This window comes from Trichosurus vulpecula, chromosome 3 (assembly GCF_011100635.1).
Source record: "Trichosurus vulpecula isolate mTriVul1 chromosome 3, mTriVul1.pri, whole genome shotgun sequence".
Classification (NCBI taxonomy): domain Eukaryota; kingdom Metazoa; phylum Chordata; class Mammalia; order Diprotodontia; family Phalangeridae; genus Trichosurus; species Trichosurus vulpecula.
This window is the reverse complement of record NC_050575.1, coordinates 276,849,316-276,856,157: the sequence shown is the minus strand read 5'-3', so window position 1 is coordinate 276,856,157 and position 6,842 is coordinate 276,849,316. Positions and strand designations below refer to the sequence as shown.

Here is a 6,842-nt window from a genome sequence, read left to right as displayed (position 1 = left end):
AGCAGATTGTGCACTCCTGCTCTGATCCGCCACTTAATTCCTCCCACCAGGTGGGCCTGGGGCCGGAAGCAACTACAGCTGTAGCTGCCCCACCTCCGCTGCCCCGGGGGCGGTGGCCGAACCGTGAACTCCTTCCACTCCCGCAGCTTTTCCCACTAACCTTCTCTGCTGTCTTTGGTGTTTTGGGGTTGAGAAGTCTGGTAACTGGCACAGCTCACTGATTCAGGGCGCTAGGGCCTGCTCCGCCCGGCTCCTGGTCTGGTTGGTCCAAGTTGCTCACACTGGGCTCTGCTCCGCTCCGCTCCCCGCTCCCCGCTCCCAGCTCCCAGCTCTGTGTGGGATAGACCTCACCCAGAGACCACCCAGGCTGTGCTGGGCTGGAGCCCTGCTTCCCTCTGCTTTTTTGTGGGTTCTGCAGTTCTAGAATTGGTTCAGAGCCATTTTTTATAGGTTTTTGGAGGGACTCGGTGGGGAGCTCACGCTAGTCCCTGCTTTCCAGCTGCCATCTTGGCTCCCTCCATTAATTTTTGGTTTAAAACTTTATTTAAAGAGCATTGGGCTCTCTGGCTGGATTGGAAGGGTCTTGTCAGAAACATAAGACTGGAGAGGTTGGTTGAGGTCAGATAGAAGTTAGGGATAAAGCCTAAGGAAAAGATCCAAATGCAGTATCAGCACCTAGCCTTTGAAAGCCTACTCAGGTTATCTGATGAGGTCACTGGTTTATGGAGCTAGTGGTTTGCTGTGTGAATGTACAGAAGCAAATTTATCCATCCCTAACAACGACAAGATAGTCTGTGAAGAAGAAAGCCACCTGAGAAGGAAGAGAAGAGGAAAAGAAAAAGGAGAAAGAAGGCAAAATAAACCAGGTGCCATTCCCCATGGCAATAGAGTGTCACCTTGTGAGCGCTGACCTCTAAATCATGTGGGCCCAAAAAAACCCTTCAGGAAACTGAAGATTGGGATGAAATGCAAACAGAATAGAAACTGACTAGCCAAGGTCTTTGGTCTGAGAAAAGGGAAATGTCACTGATTTATGAAACCTGACATTTACTAGCCTACTCATACCAACCTCATGGACAATTTACATAATTGCATTTCACTGCAATGGGTCCAGCTTTGAAAATAAATGAATGACTCTCATGAACATGCTTCTCATGCTCTGTTTGGTTCAAGGATAACATCAAAGGAGTCTGCTTATTCCATAGAAGGTCAGAAAGCTGTGCAAGTCCTCCATCTCACTCACATATGTTTATTTACTGCCAATAGCCCGTAATGAAGACCCAACACACACATACACACACACACACACACACACACACACACACACACAAACACACGCACACACACACATTTCCATAAATTTCCATAACCCAGTTTCAGGAGCCTAGTTGTTCTACCTAACACCTCTTGCCACGGTCACCATCCTCTCCTTCTATCCTGGTCAAACTCTTGAGCGTCATCCGGAGAGGCTTTCCATAGTTGACATCACCAATTCTTAACAGCTAACATTTTAAAAGCGCTTTAAATTTTTCAAAGCACATCACACATACTATTTCATTCAAGCCTCCTGAAGAAACCTGTTAAAGTCTACGCCCAATATAAATCACAGAGCAGCATGAGGAACAAAAAAAAGGTGTACCCATTCCATTCAATTTAATAAACTGCGATTGAGTTCATACTATGTCTGGGACACTGTGCTAAGTACAAGGAATAAAAAGATGAAAAATGGCACAGTTCTACCACCAAGGAACTATAATCTAACAAGGGGAAAATGTGTTCAAAAATAAGGATGGTACAGAAAAGAATGTGATATGGGTAAAAGAAAACCCAGCAAAATACCGCAAGCAATTATTTGAGAAGCAAAAAAAGATGTGCCCGTTCCATTCAATTTAATAAGCTGCAATTGAGTTCATAATACATCCAGGGAAACAGTACAAGGGATAAAAAGATTTGAGGAAGGAGAGGACCCGTTTGCCTCGATGAGGTGTTGGGGGAGGTAGGGGGGATCCTTCAAGGAGGGGGTGGACTTGGAGTTGCAGTATGAGAGGGCTCTAATATATGGAGGTAGGGGGGATGTCTGTTCCATGCATTAAGGGTGGTCTAAGCATGAAGACAGAAGAGGGTAGGATAAGAAAAAAAATCCTAGAGAATAGCATAGTTTGTCTGGAATTTAGAACATGTGAAGGAAAGTGGCTTAAAATAAGGCTAAAGCAAACTGGTTGAAAGCAGTTTGGGAAAGCCTTGAATATCAGCATTTAGAATTTAAATTTTACGTGATGGGCAATAGGGAGACACTGGGTGTTTTGGGATTTTTAGTACGGAAGGGCCTTGACCATGATAATGCAATCATTCAATTAAATGACACTTAGTAAGCCATGGTGGTTTAATGGTTAGAGAGGAGACAAAGACAGGAAGCTCATAACAAAGCTGTCGTTGGATGGTGTTGAGGACAAAGTGGAGGGGTGGCCCAGACTTGGAGGCCGTGAGTATAGGCTGCCTTTCTAAGAATGTAGTAGTGTAATGCAACGCTACTAAGAATGTAGCAGTGAAAGGAAGAAATTATGTAGGACAATAGCTTAAGAGGATGGCAGAGTCCAGGGAAAATTTTTTGGTTTTTCAGGATGGGAGTATCTACGGCATACTTATGGTCTGTGGGGAAGAAGGTGAGGGAGACGCTGAAGAGGCACGAAAGACAATAGGGTCACAGAGGAAGCAGAAGACATGATCAAGGTTATAGGGGAAGGGGTTAATCTCAGTAAAAAGTAGCAGAGAAGGAAAAAGTACACTAGGATTGGAGGAGCAGAGGAGAGAATGAGGGGAATTCTGGTCCAGTTGCTTCAGTCTGCTCAGTAAAGTAGGAGGTAAGTCCAATCCACTCCCGTGGATTGGGGGGATTAAGAAGAAATGTGCTGATGAGAGTGATGCAAGTTAAAATAATTCTGAAGTGCTGCCTCACATCCATCAGATTGGTGAAGATGACAAAAAAGACAAATGAGAAATATTGGAGAGGCCATTGAAGACAGGGAACACTGTCAATGGAGCTGTGAATTGGTACAGAGATCCTGGAAAGCAATTTAGAACTATGCTCAAGTAGTAACCAAACTGCGCATACCTTTGACCCAGTGATATAGCTACTGGCCTATATCCCAAAAAGATCAAAGAAATAGGGGAAAGATGCATATGTACAAAATATTTATAGCAGCACTTTTTTATAGCCAAGGATGAAGGAAAGATGGGAACAAGTATTTACAAAGCAACTACTAAGTACCAGGCACTGTGTGAAATGCATTACGAATATCCTATTTGATCCTGAAAACAAACCTGGGAGGTAGGAGCTATTATAAACCCCATTTTATAATTTGAGGAAACTGAAGCAGATGGGTTAAGCGACTTGCCTAGGGTCACATGGCTAATGTGTCTGAGGTCAGATTTAAACTCAGGTCTCCTTGATTACATGCCCATCCCACCATCCACTGTACCACCTAGCTTCTAAAAACTTAAAAACAATAGGAGTGCCCATCAATTTTGAAATGGCCAAATAAATTATGGTATATGGATAGAATGGTGTGTTGTTGCGCTGTACGAAATGATGAAAAGGACAAAGTACTTGTACGAACTGATACCAAGTGAAATGAGAAGAACCAGGAAAACAATTGACACAGTATAAACAACATTATAAAGAAAGATAACTGGGGCTCCGGCAGGTGCTATGGCATGAAGCACCCAGATCTCCCAGCACCTAGACTTCTCAAGGCCATCAGATCCATGGGGATGTAAGGGTCCCCCAAATGTGGAGTCAGGATGAGGAGGAGCCTGGCTCCAAGTCAGCTTGCCAAAAGGAAGTCTGAGGGCAGCACCTCTGATGAAGAAGACTGGCACCCGGAGTCAACAACTCCCAAGAGGTGGAAATCAAGCAGCAAGCTGAATAGCTGAGACTGTTTCTTGTCACCTTTTTGGAAACCCCTGACCCAGCTAACTAATCAGCTGCACTGCCTGGGAAGCAGCCAACATGAGGCATTTATCCTGAACATCTTGTTGAAGCCCTTCAAAGTCCCAATCCCCAGTTACCAAGATCCTCTGGGCCTCCAGGCCTTGGGCATCAAGCAGGCGGGGCTCCAGCATGCCCTTCATGACCCATTAGAGGAAGGAGCTCTGGTCCTTTATGAGCCACCACCTCTGAGTGCCCACGACCAGCTGAAGCTTGACAGGGAGAAACTCCCTGTCGATGTGTTGGTTGATCCCATTCTCAGTAAGATCTTATGGCCCCACCAGAGAGAGGGTGTCAAGTTTCTCTGGGAGTGCATGATCAGCCAGCGCATCCCTGGCAGCCATGGCTGCATCATGGAGGAAAAGATGGGCCTGGGCAAGACCCTGCCGTGATGATGTGGACACTCTTGTGCCAGAGTCCAGAGGGCAAGCGCGAAATCAACAAGGCCGTGGTGGTCTCCCCCTCCAGCCTGGTCAGGAACTGGTCCAATGAAGTACACAAGTGACTGGGGTGCCAGATCCAGCCCCTCACCATTGATGAGGGCTCCAAGGAGGAGATCGACCAGAAATTGGCCAGCTTCAAGAATCAGGGGGGCATCAGGGTTCTGTCTCCCATCCTCATTGTTTCCTATGAGACATTCCACCTGCACACGGAAGCCTTGCAGCAAGGGAGTGTGGGGCTGGTGATCTGTGCCAAGGGCCACAGACTCAAGAACTCAGAGAACCAGACATACCAGGCCCTGAACAGTTTAAACACCAGCTAGCGAGTGCTCATCTCGGGGACCCCGATACAGAATGATCTGCTGGAATACTTAGGCTTGGTGCGCTTTGTGAATTCTGGCATCCTGGGGACAGCTCAGGAATTCAAAAAGCACTTTGAGCTGCTGATTTTAAAGGGCAGAGATACTGATGCAAGTGAAGAAGCCAGGCAGAAGTGGGAGGAACATCTCCAAGAATTTGTCAGCATCGTGAACAGGTGTCTGATTCAGAGAACTTCGGACAACCTCTCCAAGTACCTGCCTGTGAAAACTGAGCAGGTGGTCTGCTGCAGGCTGACTCTGCTGCAGACCGAGCTGTACAGACGATTTCTCAAACAAGCCAAGCCCGTTGAAGAGCTGAGAGCGGGCAAGATGAGCGTGTCCTCTTTGTCCTCCATCATGTCCCTGAAGAAGTTGTGTAACCACCCAGGCCTGATCTATGAGAAGTGTGTGGAGGAGGAAGAAGGCTTTGCAGGAGCCCTCGACTTGTTTCCCCATGGCTACAGCTGCCACAGCTCTCAGGGAAGATGCTGGTCTTGGACTATATTCTGACTGTGACACGAAGGACCAGCAGTGACAAGGTAGTCCTGGTGTCCAACTACACTCAGACCCTGGACCTGTTTGAGAAGCTCTGCCGGTTCAGGAGGTATCTCTATGTCCTCCTGGATGGCACCATGTCCAACAAGAAACGAGCCGAGGTTGTGGAGAGATTCAACAACCCCTCAAGCCCAGACTTCATCTTCATGCTGAGTAGCAAAGCTTGTGGCTGTGGCCTGAACCTTATCAGAGCCAACAGGCTTGTCATGTTTGACCCTGACTGGAATCCTGCTAATGAGGAGCAGGCCATGGCTCGTGTGCGGCGTGATGGCCAGAAGACTTGCCACATCTACCTCCTGCTCTCGTCTGGGACAACTGAGGAGAAGATCTTTCAGCGACAGACTCACAAGAAGGCTCTGAGCAGCTGTGTGGTGCGTGAAGAGCAGGATGTGGAGCGCCACTTCTCTCTGGGGGAGCTTCGGAAGCTGTTCACCCTCAATGAGATCACACCCAGCAATACCCATGGTAAACTGCACTGTCGCCACTTTGTGAATGGGCGGCAGGTCGGGCCTCCTGCTGAGGGCTCCAACTGTACCTCCAACTTGGCCCAGTGGCACCACAGTGCAGACAAGAGGGGCCTCCCAGATGCTGTGCTGCTGTTAGCTTGGGATGCTGCAATGACCTTCACCTTCCACCAGTGCGCACATGAGGAGCAGCGTGGGGTCCTTTGAGCCCTGGGACTGGGCCTGATTGAGGCTGGAAAGCTGGGGGGCTGGACTGGGCCTAGCTCAGGGCTGGACTGGGGTTGGGGAGCTGGAGCTGGGACCAGATTAGGACTAGGTCAGGCCTGGGCTGGGGCTGGGAAGCTAGGGGGTTGGACTGGGCCTAGTTCAAGGCTGAACTGGGCCTGGCTTAGGGTTGCGGGGCTGGAGCTGGGATTGGATTGGGCCTAGGCTGGGGCTTGGGCTAAGGCCAGAGCCAGGCTGGTCCAGTCCACTGAATACGTGCAGCCACCTAGGCTAGTCTGAACAGAAAGCCTATGCTTGCTGCACCAGAAGCCAGAGCTGCCCAGCCTAGACCACTCCTGCCATCACTGCCCAAAAGCTAGAGGAAGAATCAACCACACAGCTAGGGGTCAGATAGGCAGAATAGATTTTTTTATTTTTAAAAATGTAAAAAAGGTTCAAAGGAATAATAAAGGAATTAAAAACTTAAAAAAAAAAAGAAAAGAAAAACTACTTTAAAAGCCTTGAGAATTCTTATCTATGTAGTGACAAATCATGGCTTCAGAGAAGTGATGACAAAGCATACTTAGCTACGTCCTAACAGAGGGGTGAAGGACCAAGATGCAGAATGAAACATACTTTTTAGGACACGAAAAATGCACAGATTTGTTTTGCCTGACTATACCTGTTTGTTCAAAGCACTATGTTTTTCTTTTTTTATTGGGAGGGGTAGGTGAAAGGGGAAGAAGGCTAGGGATAGTATTGTCCCCCAAAAAATAATTGGGAAAGACACAAAAGAGAGTCATTGAAGCATTTTTCAAAATGCACAAAAGAG

General features: G+C 47.6%; 1 pseudogene; it reads left to right on the top strand.

The window, feature by feature from the left end:
- The first annotated feature begins 3,801 nt into the window (after positions 1 to 3,801).
- Positions 3,802 to 6,013, top strand: LOC118840876 (annotated as a pseudogene).
- The last annotated feature ends 829 nt before the right edge of the window (positions 6,014 to 6,842 follow it).